Source organism: Dermacentor andersoni, chromosome 2, assembly GCF_023375885.2.
Source record: "Dermacentor andersoni chromosome 2, qqDerAnde1_hic_scaffold, whole genome shotgun sequence".
NCBI classification, from domain to species: Eukaryota; Metazoa; Arthropoda; class Arachnida; order Ixodida; family Ixodidae; genus Dermacentor; species Dermacentor andersoni.
The window spans coordinates 181,651,744-181,658,796 of NC_092815.1; positions in this window are offsets into that span (position 1 = coordinate 181,651,744).

Sequence of the window (7,053 nt, forward strand, 5' to 3'; positions counted from 1 at the left end):
AAACGAGCTAAGAGCCTAACCTAACTCGGGATTTATTCAGATGCGCGAGATTGGATAAGAAGTAAAAGACACAGTGTGACAGCCTAGTCACTGGATGAAACATCGCTTTTGCCTCAGAACGGTCGCAGCATCTAGAGTGCTAGGAATGACGAAAGGAAAAGTACAACATAAAATGCCTTGGATCAAAGCTTGCATGCCTCCGCGCGTACGAAACGCTTTCGCAACATTTTTTCGAAAGACGCCGTTCCTCTTCGAACTAAAAGCAGCTTTAAACTTCGCGGAAATCTTTTAAAGATGCTTCTAGTGGACGCTCAGCCTTATGGACAATGGCTCCCGCGCGACTATTGTTGTTTTTTCTCAGTTCATTGCATTGGGAATTCAATTCACGACAACAGCGGTCATGGCTTGCGCTCATCAGACAGACAGTGGTGCAGCCTGTTGTATGTGTATCATACACTGGAGGTGACCGCAATGATTTTTTTTTCGAATGGCGCTGTTCTTCTCCGGTACGCAATCATCTGCGAGAGAGTATGCAAATTTACTCTGGATTACACCTGCTGTCAAGGCGGATTTGAATTGCCGCGGAAGTTCGGAACAAAAAAAATTACGGCAGAACTCATCTGATGATGACTGTCGAGGGTGATACAAATATCAGTCGAGCACTGTAGCGACAGACCATATTGCTGAAGTCACGTTTATTTACCACGTGTGGTAGTAATTTTGAGACTTTCTTTGCTTCGGCTATATGCCACATACTCCGATATCGTCTCACTTTGCTATTACAGCACTCGTTTCCAAGGTCGTCCATCAGCATTGAGGCAGAATAACGAAAGACAACCAGATCAAGGAGCGGTAATGACAACGATGGCACGACCAAGAAGGCATGACAAACGATGCATGACAGCGTATATGTGACGACGACGCAATGACGACGATGACATAACGACGGCGGCAGAATAACGATTGAATAACGACAGCACGATTACGCTAGAATTACGTACTAAGAATGACGTCGATAGATCGACGAAAACTGTATGACGACAACGGCATCACTACAACGGAATGACGATACTGAAGTGATTACGATGGTGAAGCGGCAGCGTTAAGACAATGGCATGACGGCAACGGCATGACGACGACGGCATGACGAGAATCGGGTGTTGAAGTTACAGTGATGACGATAGACCGGGATGACATCCCTAGGACGGTATGACAACGAATGCATAGCAACGATGACATAACAACGGCATGAAGACAGTTGGATGACGACGAGTGTATGACCACAATGGCTTGACTATGAGTCCATCATGAAACCTGTATGACGACGATCACATGACAACGACGGCTTGACGAGGGTCGGATGACGATGCCGGAACGACGATGATGGCACAACCACGATGGCATGACGAAACAGGATGAAGAAACGGGAATGACGACGGTAGCACGACTAAAACCGCATGACGATGACGGTGTGACAAAGGATCCATAATAACGTCTATGTGACGCAAAGCAATGACAGCGATAACAAGTCAGCGGCGGCATTATCACAGTTGAATGACGATAGCATGATATCGATAGATTTACTAACAAGAAATGATGTCGATTTATAGACGAAGGTAGTGTGACAGGTAGTGTGACGATAGTAAGACGGAGGCATGATGAGAGCCGAAAGTAGAAGTTGCAATGATGACTATAGAACTATCACGACGGCATCCCGACGACGATATGACAACGAACACATGACGACGACTGTATGACAACGATTCAGTAATGACGATAGCATGACAACGGCATGAGGAAAAAGGGATGACGACGGATGCATAATGATGATGTTGTGACGACGACTGCATCACAAAACCTGTATGACGACAATGACATGGCGGCGACAGCCTGATGCGAGTCGGATGACGAAGCTGCAGTGATGATGATAGCCCAATCACGGCGGCCTTACAACTACGGTCTGACAATGGAGGCATGACAGCGACAGACTGACGATGACATGACAAGGGTGGCATAATCACAGCTGAAAGACGACAATATGATTAGAGTGTAATGACGAAGAAAAATTGACTTAATGGAATGACGAAGTTGGTATGACGACGACGGCGTGACCACTGGATGACGTTACTGAAGTGATGACAATGATAAAATGACAGCGTGACAGAACGGCATGACGACAACTGTGTGACGACCATGGCGTATGACGACGGCATGACGAGAGTCGGATGTCAAATCTGGGATGCCGAAGATGTAACAACCACGACGGCATCACGATCCCGAACACAACTAATGGCACAAGTTATTAGGCAACTTTGGTCACTGGGTTAGAGTAGAAGGCATGACGAAAACAGCATACACACGCCGCCGGTCTTTGGAGTGCAGTATTTTGTATACGCACTCAAGCCAGGTGGAACGACTTCGATTTCATAGATTGAGTCTGCTAACCATGTCTTTGTTAGGACAGCTATACAAGGATTCTGTGACAGTAGAAGTCCCTTCAATTCAACAGTCTTATGTACAACTCTTCGGCAATTGATGTTGAGGATATTCAGCGAGAAATGGGGTGACTTGTGTCGTCAATCCCTGTTTTCGTTCCTAATGCGGCAACGGGACGCAGTGGTGTCATCCCACACTCACGTGACTTCATCAATGATTATTTTGTCAAACCAAAGCTTGACTTTCGCGCCTTTGGCCCTTTCGACGTTTGCCACAATTGCCTTCTAATATTTCGAACCCGCTTTGAAAAGTCCTCACATATAGATAGGTCACTGTTCTTCAGTTTATAGGTGGCCTTCAAAACAGATACTTTTTCGCGATGGTCCAAAAATTTTACTTAACAGGTCGCACTTTATTTTCAATCTCTTGACACATTCTGTGAATTCTTTCCATACCTTTTGCTGATACGTCCCATTTGTGCTGGAATACTTCAGCGCTTACTGTCTTTGCGAGCGTTTCGGTAGTCTCGGTGCGTCGCTCAGTAAGACCGTTTATTATAAACTTTTTCCTTCATCCTCTGTTTTCAAGATCATCCAAAATCATTCATGTCATGTAACTTGTTTTGTGAACTTCGCATTAGTTGCATCAATTTCTTTTACGCTGCTTGTCAGTATGATCACTGCTGATGGACGTTTTTCGATACCATGAATTTGGTCTGTTAGAGTAGATTGTTTTCGCTCAATGTTTATTTGGTAGTCCGTGATCACGTCACTAGCAGACCGCATTTTGCTTTGGCCTGCAAGCAAGTCACGACACGCCGCGTTTTCTTTTCCGTGGGGCCTGGATTTGACTCTATGTCCCCGCAAAGTAAAAGGTTTTTCTTCAGATCGCTCATGAAACCAGGAAAGCGCTTGATATACAGTGGGCAGGGCAGAAGCAGCAGAAAGCGGTCATCGCTACGGTAGTAGTTATCAGGAAGATAAAGACCAACCTGAAGCATAAATCGAAATGGGTTTTTCAGCATGATGCCGCCACTGCTGCTACAGGGCCCACTATCGAAGCACTATACAGGGGCTCCTTTTTGCAGGCTCCCACAGTCACGTGGGATGACGTCACCGATGTCGTCTTGAAAGTCTGTGCAGTGACGAAGGAATCAGTCAAGTTATCGATGTCCAGGAGCAGTCCACCTTCATCGATGTGCAGGTCTAAGTGGCGCAGCAGCTCGAAATGCGGTCCTTCTCGGAAACAGCACGTCAACGCAAGTTCGTGGCCCAGAAGGATAGCTGCCACTTAAAGCATACATTGAAATGGATTTTTCAGCATGGTGCCGCCACTCCTGCTGCAAGGCCCATGGCTCTTTTAAAATTCTTATTTTACTCTCTAATTTCTTATTTTTCTATAATCGTTCTTTCCAAACCGTCCTTTCAATAATTTCGCGGTAATTGTTGAATAATAACAAGGAAAAGTAAGCTCAAAGTTCCGTGTTCAAATTTCGCGACAAAATCCCAGCTCTAGAAGATGCCTGTGTTACCAGAGGTAATACGACGCTCTTCAGATCCTACCGCACATAATAAGTGGCGCTTGGGCGGAGCAATTGCCACAACTTTTGCGAGACTAGGTCAGACTGCTGAGGAGCAACAACGCTCCTCTTGCTCCTCCTTTCCCTCCGGTGGTGGTTCTGTAGAGACTCCAGCGGATCATTTCGGCGTTTCTGAACCACGGGCAATAGGACCGCCGAAGTGGCTTAACACACTGTCCTTGAGATTACGGTGTGTTGCAGAGCCCCTCAATGCCATCAGTAGACTTTCCAAGATCATGTGAGAAAAAAACATTCCTCGCGATGAAGTGGCATGTTTGTCTGCTGGAGGCCCTGTTGAGCTAGAAGTGGTTCTCCAGATGCACAAAGCCATAATTCAAGACAATTCGTAGACGGCAGAGCGACCCGAGAGGCGCAGTCACAAAGGCGCGGTGCCTTGCTTGTATTTGGCAAAAACAGTCTAGATGTGTTCGCAGAGCTGGCTTCGGGTCTCATGATGTCACCATCTCGAAAGCATCATCTCCGTGTTTCGGATATGCGAGGTCGCCATTTTTGTGCATGACCCACTCTTATTGGCCTGTAGGAACGGGAAAGTATGACGGCCAAGTCTCCGAGAGCTGTTACGACGGGGTATGCGAACCACAAGAAATGGTCCTCAGGCTTACGTAGTTCAGGGTCTTGATAGGGACGAGACAATGCTTAGCAAATTATAATCCTTTATTTCGTGCTATAGGTCAAATACCAGAGAGGGTGGAAGAAGGTGGCGGCTTGATTTATACATTCCTAGGGCCTAAAACGACCTTAATTCTCCGGACGGGCAATTCCCAACGTTCTAATCCTAGGAATTGCGTTGGGGAAGTGTCGTCGAATCCCAAGGCAAGCAACGGCACATCGAGGGTCGTCGTTCCAGCCGCTACGACGACTTCGCAATGAGAGAAAGTATAATATTTAATGCAAAAGCATTATATGCCCCATGAAAAGGAAAATCCCGCGTCCGGCGTTACCATCCGATGGTACCAAAACCCACGTGACCAAGTGATGACGTCACGTTACCGGCGCTAGACTTCTGCGGCTTGCACTGCAGTATCCCGCGGTGAACAGCCACGGCGTCGGACGGACGCCGTGGCTGTTACGTTAGCCCCAGTAGGGACGTTAGCCCCAGTAGCTTAAGGTAGGCGTCGTCACGGTGGTATACAGAAGTGGCGACACCCTGTGTGGCTGAGGCGCTGAATAAGGTGTCCTGGCGTCTGGGACTTTGGAATCTGTTGGTGAGAGCGTTTCAAAAAATAAAATAAAAAACAGACGAAAAGGGGGGTACGGAAACCAGAATAACAAATAGGAGGGGGACATGAGTAAAAGCGGGCGGGGGCAGGTGTACATGGGAAAAGGGGTCGTACAGTTGGTATATGCGTAAAATCATGAAAGAGTATATTAAATTGAGTAGTAGGCAGGGAAATATTGGAAATGGAAGAATAGGTGAGGTTTAGAATTAAGGTTAGCTGTGGCACAATGTGTTTTGTGCCTTGGTTGATAATATGGGAATTTCATATTAAAGTTACAGCTTTGAAGATTCTAAGTTGCCAGGCGCCAAATTAATTCCCGCCGAGTGTAGGCATCTAAACTTGTGTTTGAGGCATGATTCCGTATACTTCCTCTCGCGAGGTGAACGGAAATTTGTTTGTAGTATCTAGAGCCTTGCTTTGTAGAATATATGACCACGTTCATTGAAGTGGCTCGGTACTGCTTTAAGTAAATTGTGTTTTGTATCTGCGCGGTGAACGATGAGTCTTGTATAAATTTGTTGTCCAGTCTCACCTATGTATTGTTTATTGTTTACAAACAATACATAGTTGAGTGCGAGTTAGCCTAGTTGCGTCTGATTTTTGCGTGTTCGAGTAGGTCAAGCAGCATGTGATTTTGGTGAGCGAGACCGAATAAAGCTAGTTGGGTTTCCTTTCTGGTGAGTCTAAATGTGAATGAGCGTAGATGGGTCTGAATTAGGCTAGTTCGAGAGAGGCAGACAACGCGTTATTTTTAGTGAGGGAGACCGAATGCAGCTGGGCGGTTCCCATTTCTGGGAAGTTTGTTTACGAATGAGCCTAGATGTGTCTGGTACGTGGTAGTTTTGAGCTCGAGTGAGCCTGCAGTAAGGCCAGCTGAATCTGAATTTGATGACTGCGAGTCCGAGTGAGCTCGACAGGTTCGGGTTTTTAGCGAGTCTGAGTGCGGCTGAAACCTAGTCAAAGCTGTTCTAAAGTTGTTCTAGAACATATAAGAAGCGTAAGTGAGTTCTATCTGTCCACCTATACATGCGAACAAGTTGTAGAAATTTACTTGCCTCTTCTCAAAAAGAAAGCTATCCTCTGGAGCAGAGGCGAAGATAATTGTGACATATACAAAAGCGATGTCGCTCAATGAGCAATGCTTACGCAATCGCCGCGACGATTCACACCGGTGACTCACACAAGAAGAGCTCCCTCAATCACATTATCTGTTTTTAAGCGTCGTTCGACGGCGAGAGGGAGAAGAGCGCGACCGTGAGTCAATCCAAGCGACGCGATACGGGCTTGCAACACGCACACGCGCGCAGGATTTCTCCGGAAACTTATCGCCCCAGGCTCGAGGAGCGCGGAAGGAAAACGTCACAAGCAGAACAGCACGTCGACAGCGGAAGTGCTTCTATACGTGTGTATACGAGCGCGCGTACATGGCACAAGCGGGAAGAGCGAAGGGGACGGGACAAAAAACGAGAGGCCATCAAAACGGAAACGCGGCTTCGGTGTGCAGTGAAGTTCGTGTGGTATGCGCGCGGCCGTTACACACGTACGGCTCGAGTCCCAGTTGCGATCAAGGGCGAAGCCGCGCGGCGGATGAGAGGCGAGCGGAAAACAATCCAGCTGCGGCTGAGTTGTTGTGTACGGGCGTCGGTGCGGTGACGTGGGGCCTCCTTCCACGTGGGTTGCTCATGTAGGAGAGGCCAGGAGTGCGAGGGGCAAAAAAAAGGAACAAAGCAATGGGAGAGAGCGGAGAGCGGGAGAGGAGGGTGTGCAATAACAGCTCGTAGTGGCGATTGAACGTCG